This window comes from Jaculus jaculus, chromosome 11 (assembly GCF_020740685.1).
Source record: "Jaculus jaculus isolate mJacJac1 chromosome 11, mJacJac1.mat.Y.cur, whole genome shotgun sequence".
Taxonomy (NCBI): Eukaryota; Metazoa; Chordata; class Mammalia; order Rodentia; family Dipodidae; genus Jaculus; species Jaculus jaculus.
This window is the reverse complement of record NC_059112.1, coordinates 80,712,662-80,728,195: the sequence shown is the minus strand read 5'-3', so window position 1 is coordinate 80,728,195 and position 15,534 is coordinate 80,712,662. Positions and strand designations below refer to the sequence as shown.

General features: G+C 43.2%; 1 pseudogene; it reads right to left on the bottom strand.

Annotated features, from left to right (window-relative positions):
• Positions 1 to 1,829: 1,829 nt before the first annotated feature.
• Positions 1,830 to 15,534, bottom strand: part of LOC101617092 — a 48,897-nt pseudogene continuing 35,192 nt past the window's right edge.

Genomic DNA, 15,534 nt, shown 5'->3' with positions numbered 1-15,534 from the left:
TGAAGACCTGGAAGATTCCTAGGGAGCCACTGGTCTTCAGTCCTCATTGGAAGGCTGGAGAAGCTAGGTTCTGACATCAAGGGAAGATGGCAACAGTTGGAACTTCTTTTTTTTTGGTTTTCCAAGGTAGGGTCTCACTCAAGCTCAGGCTGACCTGGAATTCACTGTGGATCTCAGGGTGGCCTCGAACTCATGGCGATCTCCTACCTCTGCCTCCTGAGTGCTGGGATTAAAGGCGTGCGCCACCATGCCCGGCTGAGTTGGAACTTCTTAATGTCTGAGCTGCTGCAGGAAGGAGTGGCCCACTGCAGCAGGGACTTCCTCCTCCGTATATTACTCTTTCCAGGGGATGGCCTCATAGACCTACCCAGAGGCCTGTTGGTAAATAAATTCCTGATCCAGTCAACTTGACTGTCAAGATTAACTGTGATTCCAATCTAGCCAATTTAAGCAGAAGAGTAATTTTTTTAGATATCTTTTTCTAAATTAACTTATTTGAGAGAAAAGAAGAAGAGAGAGAGGCAGAGAGACAGAATGAATAAGTGTGGGCATACCAGAGACTCCTGTCTGTGCAAACGAACTCAAAACACGTTCGCCACTTTGTGTGTCTGGCTTTAAATGGGTACTGGTGAACTGAACCATGGCTGTTAGCCTTTGCAAGCAAGTGCCTTTAACCACTGAGCAATCTTCAGCCCAGAAAAGTAATTTTTACAAAGGGAAGTTCATGGGCTCTCTAGGCAGACCACAGTGCCTGGCTCATCTCTGCCTTTGGATCACTACCAACCACAGCTAGTGCTTGCTCCAGGGAAGGCCCCCTGCTGGTGGCTTTTGGTGTAGACATCCAACCTAAGCTACCTGGTTAATTATTTCCATTTGCCAGGATCAACCCTGAAATTTATTATTCCTCTCTGTAATTACCTTCCTTGCTATGGTTTACCCTAGTTTGATGTTTTAATCAGGGCCAACGCTTACCAGAATTCAAGGCAACAGCTTTCCCATTCCCGAGTTTTTAAATCTTGAACTGTTTTTTTTTTTTTAATTTTTATTAGCATTTTCCATGATTATAAAAAAAATCCCATGGTAATTCCCTCCCTCCCCCCCCCCCGACACTTTCCCCTTTGAAATTCCATTCTCCATCATATTTGAACTGTTTCTTGATTGTCTAGATTTTTTTGTTTTGTGTTGTTTTTCAAGGTAGAGTCTCACTCTAGCCCAGGCTGACCTGGAGTCTCAGGGCGACCTCGAACTCACAGCAATCCTCCTACCTCTGCCTCCAACTGCTGGGATTAAAGGCGTGCTCCCCGCTGATTGTCTAGATTTTTACAAGCAGCTTTTCAAGGGTTGTGATTTGAATATGACATGTCCATCACAGGCTCATGTGTTGAGTGCTTATCTCCAGCTGGTGACACGCCTCCTCCACATGTCCCTGTTGCCATGGTGTCTATCTTCCCACAGGCTCAGAAACTAGAGACAAATACTATGGAAACTGTGAGCTAGAATAACTCTCCTTTCAAGTTGCTCTATCAGGCATTTTGGTCATAGGTACACAAAGGTAACTAATGCAGTTAAGTGATCTCCCCCTTTTTCCTAAATTTTGTCTGTTTTATATTTATCACATATATTACACTAATACAACTTGTTATTAAAGATGTCCACTCTCTAGACTTCATGTCTTAGATTTTCTCAAGCCTATTTTGAAATCATTGGTTCCTTTTTATAATTACATTCATTTTATTAACATGCAATAATTACACATGGAAATGGCCATATCTATTATACTTCTTACTGACTCTATTGTTTTCATTTCCAAAAAAATTTTTTTAAGGTTTTCAGTTTTCTTCTCCTAAACCATGTGTTAGCCCTCTGTAGAAGCCACAGACACCTTCTGTCTGGTACACATGCGGGGCACACAGGAGTGTGTTCATCTGCCCACAGCCTCTCACCTTCCTTTCTAGCTGCATCCTTGTTTTAACCATCCGAATAGGGTCCATTAAGGTATTTGTGATAAAAGCTGAAGAACCAGCTGAGAAAACGTGCACAATGTTGCTATTTGGAGTAAAAATGCCATTAAATTGTTCTTTGGCTTTGGAGTAACATGCAAAGTACACAGCCCTTGATGGTGCAACTCCAACCAAATTTGGACCCAAGCCTCTAAAAAGTGACTTTGGTCCCTCCTTTTCCAAGATTGACTTCAGAACTTGTAGGAGTCCAGGTGTCACAGATGTTGGTCTCGCTGTTCCAGCTCCACTAATGGTCCCCAGATGAACCTGAGGATAATATACACTGTTAGGAGAGCTAGTCTCGAAGACTGTAGCCTGGTCTTAATGACTTGTAGTGGACAAATGAAAATTGAACCAACTGTGCCCCCGCATCCGCCCGCGAAGGGCCGCGCTGGCTCCGATGCCACCGCTCGACGGTGCCCTCGGTGAAGGGGGCCTCCGGGTCCCCCGCTGCCCTCGGGAAGCCGCCGGCGCTCCCATGCCTGCGCGAGGTGGGGTGGACCCCCTCCAAAATGTTTTTAAAGATGATTTTAAAAATATTTATTTATTGTTTTGCAAGCAGAGAGAGAGAGAGAGAGAGAGAGAGAGAGATAGAGAAGAGAGACACACAGAGAGAGAAACAGAGAGAGAGAGAATGGGTGCACCAGGGCCTCTAGCCATTGCAAACAAACTCTAGAAGCATTTGCCACTTTGTGCATCTGGCTTACATGGGTACTGGGAAATCAAACGTGGTTCTTAGACTTCACAGGCAATTGCCTTAATTGGTAAGCCATCCCTTCTGCCCTCCAAGATGGTTTTATTGTTATATGTCATTTCTTTTCCTGAACGATGATAGTTTACTTCAACTTCCTCATTATTTTCTCATTTTTCCCCCTGAAAATCCTTTAGAAAGAATCATTCTTTGGGCTGGAGAGATGGCTCAGCAGTTAAGATGATTGCTGGCAAAGCCAAAGGACCCAGTTTTGATTCCCCAGTCCTCATATAAAGCTAGATGCACAAGGAGGCACATGCATCTGGAGTTAATTTGCAGTGGCTAGAGGCTCTGGTATGCCCATTCTCTTTCTAGCTGCTTCTCTCTCTCTCAAATAAGTAAATAAATAAATAATATTATATTACAAAAATAATCATTATTTTAAAAAAATCTTTGAGAATGAAATATCAATTATTCTATAAATGTCATTTTAGTTGTTCTATGAACATGGTTTAAGTACATTCTTTCTGTATTTGACTCATCTCTCTGTATGTAGTTTTAGTATATCTAATTCTTTTATTCAAAAGCTATTTGGGGGCCTGGATAGATGGCTCAATAGTTAAAAATACTTGTTTGGGGCTGGAGAAATGGCTTAGCTGTTAAGGCCCTTGCCTGCAAAGCCTAAGGACCCAGGTTTGATTCTTTAGGTCCCATGTAAGCCAGATGCACAAGATGGCACATGCGTCTGGAGTTTGCAGTGGCTGGAGGCCCTGACGCGCCCATTCTCTCTGTGTCTCTCTCTGTCCTTCTAATAAATACATAAATTTTTTTAAAAAAATGCTTGTTTGTAAAGCCTGTCAACCTGAGTTTGACTCCCCAGCACCCATGTAAAGCTGGACACAAACTGGTTTGTGCCTCTGTGATCTCAGTGGGACAATGGGAGGTGGAGCCTGGAGAATCTGAATCTCCTGAGCCAGCTAGATTGGCATTCATCCTCAGTGGCAAGAGACCATTATCTCAAAGAAAGTGGAGCACAGACAACTCAAGGTTGTCCTCTGACCTTCACACATTTGCCACGACATGCATGTGCACCACACACACACACACACACACACTCACACATGAAAATTTTTAACAAAGCTTGCAAAAGCTGGTTGAAAAAGTTCAGTGGAGCAAGCTGAAGTACTTGGTAGCTCCAAAATGAAAATGCAGCCCCTGATCATTCCCCACAAGTTATCCTGTCAGTGGGGGCAGGGGAGATGCAGGCCAGCCCTTCCACCAACAGCCCAAGGAGTTCCCTTCCCTGCTGGGGACCTCCACTCAGGTGTAGCTAGATCCTTTAATTCAGCAAAGAAAAGAAATTCAAGATGAGACAAAGAAAAGCAAAGTTAGTGAGTTTATTAAGTGCTTAATCAGAGAGACATGTGGGAAAAGGACAGTACATTCTCCTCACCCAAGACACGGCTGGGTGCTTCTCAAGGGAGTCACAATTAGGTATCTTCAAAGTGGCTCTAGCTATTTGATTTTCAGCTCTTTTCAATTATATTGCTTAAAGGATGTAATTTCCAGGAAGGTTTGGAGACTAAGCAAAGTTTCAAAATTTATTTTAAAAAGGTTGGCTGGAGAGATGGCTCAGCAGTTAAAGGTGTTTGCTTGCAAAGCCGGATGGCCCAGGGTTCAGTTCTTCAGTACCCATATAAAGCCAGATGAATATTGTGGCACATGTGTCTGGAGTTCATTTGCAGTGGCAAGAGGCCCTGTCACATCCAAACTCTCTCTTCCTTTCCCTCAGATAAATAAAAATGTTTTTTGGGCTGGAGAGATGGCTTAGCGGTTAAGCACTCGCCTGTGAAGCCTAAGGACCCCAGTTCGAGGCTCGGTTCCCCAGGTCCCACGTTAGCCAGATGCACAAGGGGGCGCACGCGTCTGGAGTCCGTTTGCAGAGGCTGGAAGCCCTGGCGCGCCCATTCTCTCTCTCTCCCTCTATCTGTCTTTCTCTCTGTCTCCGTCGCTCTCAAATAAATAAATAAAATATTTTAAAAAATGTTTTTTAAAAAAATTTTAAATATATAAACTGGTTTATATGTTTTCCTAAAAGGATTTTCTTTTGTAGATGAAATTGTCAAGTGGTTTTATGTAGTGCATTGTTTGGATTTAGGGATGAAAGAGGAGTGCCAATATGGTTATGACCTTAGGAAGACAGACACTGTTTCTCTGCAGGCAACGTTACCAGTTCTGTTGAAGTTTCTGGCATCCAGTCAGATTCCAGAGTGAGGGGTTTCTTTCCCTTCCCATGTGCCCTTAATCTTCCCTGTCTTTCTACCCTGCTTCAATGTATGGTGTCCTTTTTCTCTGTGGGACCTTTTAGTCCCTCCCTAGGAGAGCAAGTTGTCCAAGTAGGAGGTTGTGGTGGCAACTGTAGCCAGTGGGTGTTTCATTGGGTATTTTTTTTTTTTTAAATGGTTTCCAGTCAGCACCCACAAAGCCAGTCTTGGTTTCCTCTTTCTTTCCCCCTGACCCCAAACTTCTCTACTTTGGACTGTATAGACTCCAGGGGAAATAAAAAGTAGTTCAGTTGTGCTAATGGCTCTACTTTCCATAGCCTCAGTTCCCACTTTCCTCTTGTTTTCCCACAAATCTGTGGCTGCTGAATTTACCTTTAAAATTCTTTTAAAATTTATTTGCAAGGAGAGAGAGAGAGAGAGAAAATGAGCACAACAAGGCCTCTTGGCACTGCAAACAAGCTCCAGGTGTGTGTGCCACTTCGTGCATCTAGCTTCACCAGATCATCAGACTTTGAAAGCAAGCTCCTTTCATTGCTGGGTCATCTCTCCAGACCCACCTGAGTTTTGATTGGAATGCGTGGCAATTAGTTAATACAGGTCAGGCATGGCTCAAGCCAAGAAGAGTCTATTATAACCTGCTGAAGCCACACAGCTCATTGGTAACAAGACCTAGATTGGCATGTATGCCCAGAACATCAGCATTCTGCCCTGCTTGTTGTGAATGAAGAGCCTCTGAGGAGCCTTGATCAAGATCTGGAGAGCCAAGGGCTGGCTGGAGAGATGGCTTAGCAGTTAAGGTGCTTGCCTGCAAATCCAAAGGACCCAGGTTCTATTCCCCAGTATCACTGTAAGCCAGATATGCAAGGTGGCACATGCATTTGGAGTTTGTTTGCAGTAGCTGAAGGCCCTGTAATACCTACCTCTTTCTATATATCTGACTCTTTCTCTGTCTCTCAAATAAATAAACTAAAATATAAACAAATAAATAAAAAAGATCTGGAGAGCCACATGTCTTCATAGCCTACTGTTGAGACAGTAGCTATTCCCTTGTTTGTAGATGAACTTATCTAACCTTCTTATTGCTATTGTTGGTATCTTTATGTTCATATCAGTGGATTTCCTGCAGAAGCTCAATAGGAACACACTACACTTCAACTTTTGCCAGTGCCTTTAACTGCATATTTTCAGATATATTGCTAAATACCTGTTGCTTCTGTTATGCTGGGTGTTTTAGGGTTACTTTTTGCCATATAGTAACCACTGATCACCTATAGCTGTTAAGCCCATTTTAAAGGCTAGTTCACATTGAGATTTGCTGTTTTTTTTTTTTTAATTTTTTTTTATTTACTTATTTGAGAGTGACAGAGAGAGAGAGGGAGAGAGAGACAGATAGAGAATGGGCGCGCCAGGGCTTCCAGCCACTGCAAACGAACTCCAGACGCGTGCGCCCCCGGTGCATCTGGCTAACGTGGGTCCTGGGGAATTGAGCCTTGAACCAGGGTTCTTAGGCTTCACAGGCAAGCGCTTAACCGCTAAGCCATCTCTCCAGCCCAAGATTTGCTGTTAATACAAGCAAAGCAAAAACAAAACAAGCACACTGCATTTCACAGACTTTGTACAACGAATGTGGAAATACTTTGAATAATTACTTTCACATTTAAAACATTGGGATGACAATATTATAGATATATTAGGTTAAGATATTTTATTAAGGGCTGGAGAGATGGCTTAGCGGTTAAGCGCTTGCCTGTGAAGCCTAAGGACCCCTGTTAGAGGCTCGATTCCCCAGGACCCACGTTAGCCAGATGCACAAAGGGGTGCACGTGTCTGGAGTTTATTTGCAGTAGCTGGAGGCCCTGGCGTGCGCATTCTCTCTCTCTATCTCCCTCTTCTCTCTCTGTCTGTTGCTCTCAAATAAATAAATAAATAAAAATAAATAATGTGTTTTTCTTATTTCCCTTGGTATCTTGGCAACCAAATCACATTTATTTACCGTATTGATTCTATATAGTCTACTTTTTTTTTTTTGGTTTGGTCTTGCTTTAGCCCAGGCTGACCTAGGATTCACTATGTAGTCTCAGGGTGGCCTCGAACTCATGGTGGTCCTCCTTCCTCTGCCTCTCAAGTGCTGGGATAAAGATGTGTGCCACCAAACCCAGCATATTCTGCTTTTTTTTTTTTTTCCACCAGAATCTAACATTCAAGTTGTTCTCAAACATGTAATGAAACAAATGAGCTCTGAGTTGATAATCATTGAAACAGGGAGGTGGGCACTGAGGGGTTGATTATACTGTCCTTTTGTACATGATCTGCAGGAGAAGCAGGGGCACCGAGTGAGCAGCCAGGGAGGGAACTGGCCTGGGCCTGGTGGACTCAAGGAATTGACGGGTAGAGTGTCAGCACAAGCAAGAGTACTCCGCCTGAGCTAGGAGAGTGCCAGAAGTAAAAGACAGCCCTGGAGGGCTGGAGGCCTGGCTGAGCGGGTAAGGTGTTTGCCGGCATAGCCAAAGGACCCAGGTGCGACTCCCCAGGATCCACACAAGGCAGATGCACAAGGGGGCGCATGCATCTGGAGTTGATTTGCAGCGGCTGGAGGCCCTGGTGTGCCCATTCTTTCTCTCCCTCTTCCTCTCTCTGCCTCTTTCTCTCTCTTTCTCAAATAAATAAATTTTAAAAATACTTTAAAACAAAAGGCCCTCTGGGCATTGAACACAGCCAAAAGTCCTTAGGAAAGAATGTTGGGGGAGCAAGAAGAGGCTGGTTTGCCTGAGTCTGGGGATGGAGAAAGGCATCTAGGCACCATATTTGGAAAAGTCCACATGTGGAAGATTTCAAGTACTGTTCTCAGTCTATGAAAAGATGTCCTCACCCTTAGATGTTATAGGATTTACTTCAAATTCTCAAAAAGGACGGGGTAAATTGAGTGAGTAATATGTAAAACAAAATTGGCCATTCATCGATGGTTGTTGAAATTTCATTGTACTGGTTTGTGAATATGAGAAATATTCCATAATAATTGAAAGCAGGAAAACATTCCTCTGGCTACCATGATAAGAACCCTTGAACTTAGTAAGGCTGGCAACTTGTGCTAATGGAACTTGCTCATTGACTAAATAAATGGAAGGAAGAGGGGATGGCACAGTTCAGTCCCACCTGGCCTGCAAAGACAGGGTTCTGGTGTAGCCTGGGTGCACCCTCTTCTCACTAACATAGAGGGACACAACCCAGCACTGCCACAGGCAGCCTGGGGAGTCCTCTTTTCCCTTAGGGACCACCGCTGATGAAAAGGCAGACCCTTGATGATGCCACAGAAAATAATTTCAAGACAAGTCAGCGTGAAGAAAAATTAGGGAGCTTATTAAGATAAGGGAGGGTTCATGCTTTAGAAGAAAGGGCAGGTTTTTGACAGACAGGAAAAGGACAGTGCACATTCCTAAGACAAGGGCACAGGCATCTCCAGAGTCACTGTTAGGTGCCTTTACAGTGATTTTGGGGCTAAATTACATTGCTCAAGGACATAATTTATGACAATGCTTTAGGATTCAAAAAAAAAAAAAGATTAAGCCGGGCATGATGGCGCACGCCTTTAATCCCAGCACTTGGGAGGCAGAGGTAGGAGGATCGCCGTGAGTTCGAGGCCACCCTGAGACACCATAGTGAATTCCAGGTCAGCCTGGGCTAGAGCGAGACCTTACCTCGAAAAAGAAAAAAAAAAAAAAAAAGATTAAAATTTAAGGAAAGTTTTGAAATGATGTAAAATGGGTGGATTTTTTTAAACCTATTTTTCTTATCTGAAAGCAGCATATCCTTTGTAAGCCAGCTCCTTTAATTGCTGAGCCATTTCCCCAGCCCAAGAAGATCCTTTCATAAACCAAATGATAAGGTGGTTTTATGATGTGGGTTGTTTAGATTTAGGCATAAGAGAAGAGTGCTAATATGGTAAAGCTCAAGGTTGCAAACATTCTGGCCCTAAGCAAGCATGGTTTATTAGTTCTGAGATGTCTTTAGGAAAACATACATTATCTATGCAGACAATTTTTAGGTGTTTTCCATTTGAATTTTTTCTTTTTTTAAAAAACATTTTATTTTTATTTACTTATTTGAGAGAGATACAGAAATAGGCAGGGAGAGAGAGAGAGAGAAAATGGGCCCACTGCAAATGAACTCCAGATCCGTGCACCCCCTTGTGCATCTGGCTTACGTGGGTCCTGTGGAGTCAAACCTGGGTCCTTGGCTTTGCAGACAAGTGCCTTAACTGCTAAACCATCCCTCCAGCCCTCTGCAGACAATTTTAGCTTTATGAAATATGTTGTGTCCTTGTGTCTCAGTCAGTAGGAAAGGCATACCAGATCCCCGAATGGGGGGCTTCTTTCCTTTCCCATGTCTTTTAACTTCTGTCGTTTTTTTAGTTGCTGTTGTTCTTCTAGGTAGGGTTTCTGTTTAGCCCAGGCTAGCTTGGAATTCATTATGTATTCTTATGGTGGCCTTAAACTCATGGTGATCCTTCTACCTCTGCCTCCCAAGGGCTGGGATTAAAGGCGTGCACCACCATGCCCAGCTTTAACTTCTGTCTTTTTATCTTGACTAACTCCCATAATTCTGCCACCTAAAGTTTAATTTAATTCAACACGTCTGTGGATTCTTACTATGTGCTAATCATTTCATGGGTGAGGTGGGTGGGGGAAGAAGAACATGGAGTTATGAATTAAGTGATGGGAGAGGCATTCTGCACTCTATCTGCAACCCTTGTAATAACTGCACAGGAGGCATGATTTTGTATTTATAGATAGACTGCTGAGGTTTGGGAGGTTTTGTAACTCTCCCAAGGCCTTTTTAATAGACCAAAGTGTGGACTTGGATGCTCTAAGAGAAAGAAGAAGTCAACTGAATAGTGCTTCCCCTGAAAGAAAGAAAATGACTTATCTCCTTTTTGATCTGCTTTGATATGCAATACAAACAAGAGTTAACCTAGCCTTCCCTGCCTAGTCCTTCCCCTGATATCTTGTCACCTGGTACCCGATTTTCTAAACAGAGCCATCTGTAACGTCCTCCCCCCCACCCCCGCCTCCAGTTTAGTTGTTAGGAAGTGACTTGTGAAAAAAAAAAAAAGTGTGTTTGAAAAAGAAAATATGGGCACCAACTCCAGAAGGTCAGGCCAACTTAACTTTCTAACAGACAAAAGATTGAGCCTTGAGAAGAACTCTGCCCAGTGTGTGTGTGAGGCATGCAGAGAGATTTCCTCCCCTCTGTCCTATAAGAGCCGTTGAATTACCTGCTTTTCTCACTGCTGTGACCACATACTTGACAAGAAGCAACTGAAGTGAGGAAGGGCTTGTTTAGACTCCCACATTGTGGAATGCAGTCCCTCCAAGCAGAGGAAGGCCAGGTAGAAGGGGCGTGAGGCAGTTGGTCACAGCATGTCCACTGTCAGGAGTCAGGGACAGGTGGATGCTGGGACTATTTCTCCTTTTTATTTACTATAGAACTGCAGCCTGTGAATGTTGCTGCCTACATTCAGGATGGGTATTTTCTAGAAATACCCTCATAGACACACACAGAAGGTTGTCTCCATGGTGATTCTAAATCCAACCAAGTTGACAATGAAGGCCCTTCCGCTCCCTGCTGGGAAGGGGAGACAGAAAAATCTACTCCATTTTCCTCAGTGCTGGTCTTGAATAAAACTATTTCCTTCCTCCAATCTCTTTCTTCCAGTTTTTCAGTGGAGCAGCCAGCAGTAGAAAATGCTAGATCTCAGTAACAGTCTGATGGAAGTCACATTAAATTTCTGCCTCTTAACACTTGTCTTTTCACTGTACAGTACTGATTTCAGGGAGCACTAAAAATGCCAGAAAAAGAAGTTCTAAATAAAATTCTACCAATTTCATAGTTTTTTTTTTTTCCAGGTTTGTATTGGAAACCAGTTTCATGACACCAAACCAAAGCTAATGTGATTCCAAGAAATTGATATTTGAAAATTCAGAGGCAGTTCATTACCTCCATAACAAGATACAGTTATCTTTTAATCAAGTTGAACTCCATTTTCCTAGATTACCAGGTATGTTTAGCCTTTTCAATCCAATTACTAGGATGATATGGGCGGGGTGTATATTCCTTACAGAATAAGAACATTGTAGTTTCAAGGCAACCAGAAGATAAAATATCTAATGTTCTCTGCTGTTGGCTTTTATTTATTTATTTGGGGTGGGGTGGGGGAGAGAGATACATAGAGAGAACAGGAGTGTCAGGGCCTCTAGCCACTACAAATGAGCGCATATGCCACCTTGGGATCTGGCTTAGGTGGGTACTAGGAAATCAAACCTATGTCCTTAGGCTTCACAGGCAAGTGCCTTAATCACTAAGCCATCTCTCCAGCTCCATTTGCTTTTCACTGGAGTGACTATTGAAAATAACCCTTGTCATTATTCATAGACCTACATTTATTTACTAAATCTAGGTAATTGTTTGTTTCAATTATATGTGGTGAAATGCAGAAGACTTTTATTTTTTTATTATGGAAAAACATGCAAAAAATAGCATTAATAGCACTGCATGATCCCAACACCTGGTTTCAACAATTATTAACTCATCATCAGTCTTGGTTCAGTTCTGTGCCACCCACTTCCTCCTATAAACTGTCCTGAGATTTCATTTCACCATTTAAGATTTCAGCATGTGTCTCTAAAACGTAAAGTTCTTTCAGGGGCCAAGTATTTTATCAACCATTTTTTGAGACTTAGTTGTGGGGACATTTGTCAAAAGATGGTGCAAATGTTTGGGCTGGAGAGATGGCTTAGCGGTTAAGCGCTTGCCTAAAGCCTAAGGACCCCGGTTCGAGGCTCGGTTCCCCAGGTCCCACGTTAGCCAGATGCACAAGGGGGCGCACGTGTCTGGAGTTCATTTGCAGAGGCTGGAAGCCCTGGCGCACCCATTCTCTCTCTCTCCCTCTATCTGTCTTTCTCTCTGTGTCTGTCACTCTCAAATAAATAAATAAATAAATAAATAAATAAATAAATAAATAAATAAATAAATAAAAAAGATGGTGAAAATGTTTGACTGAGAGCTGTATTTCTCTAATATAAGGATTCTAGATTTTAAAAATGTGTGCATGTATGCACACATACAATAAGAAAGTAAAAGGGGGAGAGGAAAGAGACCAGCAGAAGTGGAGAAACACCAGAGGTAATGAGTAAAAGTTGGGAGGGGGGAAGATACCAGCAAAAGTGGGGGAACACCAGAGATAATGAGAAAGTGGGGGGTTAAGAGACCAGCAGAAGTAGAAAAACACAAGAGGTAATGAGTGGAAAAAAAGTGGGGGGTTAAAAGCCAGGCGTGGTGGTGCACGCCTTTAATCCCAGCACTTGGGAGGCAGAAGTAGGAGGATTGCTGTGAGTTTGAGGCCATCCTGAGACTACAGAGTGAATTCCAGGTCAGCCTGAGCCAGAGTGAGACCCTACCTCGAAAAACCAACCAACCAAACAAACAAAAAAGTGGGGGTTTAAGAGACGAGCAGAAGTGAGGGAACACCTGAGGTAGTGAGTAAAAGTGGGGATAGAGGGAGATCAGCAAACGTAAGGGAAACACCGGAGGTAATGAGGGATGAAGAGATGCAAAGTGTATGGTACTTAGCATGAAAATGTCATAACTGTAATCTAAATTAATAAATAGTTTACTCAGAAAAGCAAGCAAGCTGCATTTCTCCTGGGAAGGGAGGGTGCAAAGTCAGAGGTGGGAGTGAAGTCCATGCAGCCCAGCACCCACGAAGGGAAAGAAAGGCAGTCCTCCGACTCTTGGCAAGTCCCACCCTTTGCGAAAAGCAACACTTCGAGTCTTGGACTACTCTCTTCCTCGTCAGCCTTCTACACATTGGGTGACCTTTCTGAGTTGCCCATGTTCTGGCCCTCAGGACCCTTCCGTATGTCACTTTACAAAGCAAAACGATCAGCGCAGATGGACTTTGTGATGAGGCAATATCCTAGATTATCCAGATGAGCTCAATGTAGTCACACTGGCCCAGTCCTTGTGATTGAGCCAGGAGGCAGGACAGAGAAGTAACTATGGGGATGAAGGCAGTACTTAGAGCTATGTTTATGCTAGCTTTGAAGATGGAGAGAAGCCATGAGCCAGGAATGTAGGCACCTCTAGAACCAGGGAAAGGCTAGTCTCCTTCAAAACTTCTAGATACTAGTACACATCACATCTTGATGTGAGTCCCATGAGATACATTCAGACTTTTCACTTTGAGCTTTACAAAATGATAACTTTGTATTGCTTTAAGCCACTGACACGAGTGCTCATCCTTAGCCCCATTCTCCTTTAGTTCAGTCTGGGACCTCAGTCCATGCAATGGTGCCTCCCACAGTTAGGGTTTGTCTTCCTATTTTTTTATTTTTTTTGCAAGGGCAAGGAGCTTTTAATTCGGGCTTAAGCTTGGTCTCTTAACTTCACCAATGCAGTGGATCCATACAAGAGCCCTGAGTAGTGGGAGGGTGGGGTTTTTATAGGGATTTGAACATAGAAGAAGGGGATGGGTACGTGATTGGTTGATTTAAACAGTGTACTCTTCTGGTTGGCTTAGGATTTTGGCGGGCAAAGTTGGCGGGCTGGAGCTAGGGGAATTCAGCTCATCTATGACTACGGGAATGTCTCATGACTTCAGGAATGTATGGGATAATCAGTTTAACTATTAAGCCTACCCTTACGGCAAGGTCGGGCTGGAGCTAGGGGAACTGAACTTATCTTATGGCATATAATCAGTTTCCAGTAACTGTTAAACCCACCCTTAGATCTTGCCGGGAAACAGAAAATTAGGCCTACTGAGGACTCTGAAGCCTGTCATGGCGTCCATCTGGTTCCTGAGTCCTTCATTCCCCCTCTCTTTGCACCATGAGGAGCCAATCTTGGATCCCAATTGAATTACTGAGTGGAGTCTAGTGGTATATACTGTTATCTTAAAACCATAAGCTGTACTGTATTAATGCATTCCCTAACAAAAGCAACTAATCTATTAGTAATGTAAGGTCCTATTGTGACTAGTAACAAAAATAAAAGTAATGGCCCTGCAAACCATCCTCTATCAGCTATTGTTTTTCTTTTGTTTTTCCAAATTCTCTCATACCTTCACCATTGAGTCTCTAATTATATCTGAGTGGTTGACAAAAAAACAACATTCTTCCCTTAAGGCCACACATAGTCCCCCTTGCTGGAGGAATAATAAGTCCAACCCCCATCTATTCTGTAATACAACCTCAGCTAGGGAATCTACATTTTTCTCTAAGTGAGTAATGGACATTTCCAGCCTCTGAATGTCTGAGTCTATACTTGATGTTTTCCTGGAAGGGTGAGGGCTGCAATGCCTGTTCTTACCCCTACCAGTCTGCATTGGGAAATGTTGTCACCAACCGGACAGTAAGTAAGGCACCGGGATCATACCCAGTAACATCCAGTCTTATTCTCCAGGTCTTTCCATTATCCCAGGACTGTCTTCCTATTTCAATTCACCTAATCTAGAAACTACCCCACAATCTGCCTAGAAATGTCACCAGTCAAGTTGATGACCTCACAACCCAAAGTTTAAAGAATCCAGAGAGGGTTGGGGAGATTGCTCAGTGGTTAAAGGTCCTTGCTTGCAAAGCCTGCACGTCCTTGTTTGATTCCTCAGGATCCATGTAAAGCCAGATGCACAAAATGGCACATATATCTGGAATTTGCTTGCAGCAGCAAGAGCCCTGGTATGACCACTCTTTCTCTCTCTCTCAAATAAATAAATAAAAATAAACATTTTATTTTCTCTATAGGGTCTCACTCTAGCCCAGGCTAACTTGGAGTTCATTATGTAGTCTCAGGGTGGCCTTGAGCTCACAGTTATCCTCCTATCTCTGCCTCCTGAGTGCTGGGATTAAAGTCTGTGCCACCACCACGCCCGGCTATAAATAATTTTTTTTTTAAGTAGCTAGAATATTTCTTCCTTCCTTTCTTTCCTTCCTCCTTTCTTTCCTTCCTTCCTTTCTTCCTTCCTTCCTTCCTTCCTTCCTTCCTTCCTTCCTTCTTTCTTTCTTTCTTTCTTTCTTTCTTTTTTTCTTTCTTTCTTTCTTTTTGAGGTAGGGTCTCACTGTGGCTCAGGCTGACCTGGAATTAACTATGTAGTCTCAGGTTGGTCTCGAACTCACGGTGATCTTCCTACCTCTGCCTCCCGAGTACTGGGATTAAAGGCGTGTGCCACCATGCCCAGCTTAGTTAAAATATTTCTAAGGCAATCTTGTTGTCTTTCCATATGACACTGAACTGTTAAGGGGTTGGTAGGGATGGGTATGATTTGGTCTAGAGATTTGAGTGATGTTCTCAGAACTTTCCTTGTGATTTCTCTTCTCTTCTCTCCGTGCTGGCTTCATGCTCTGGTTCAACACTTGGAAAGATGGCTGCTAGCAGCTGTGTCTCCGGTTTTCATGAGTGATAGCTCCCACATCAGTTCTGGAATCCACTCTGACTCGACTCACTTGGAAATGACTTGAAATAAGGAGACATTCACGTAACTTACAGGAAGCGAGAACATTTGTGGATA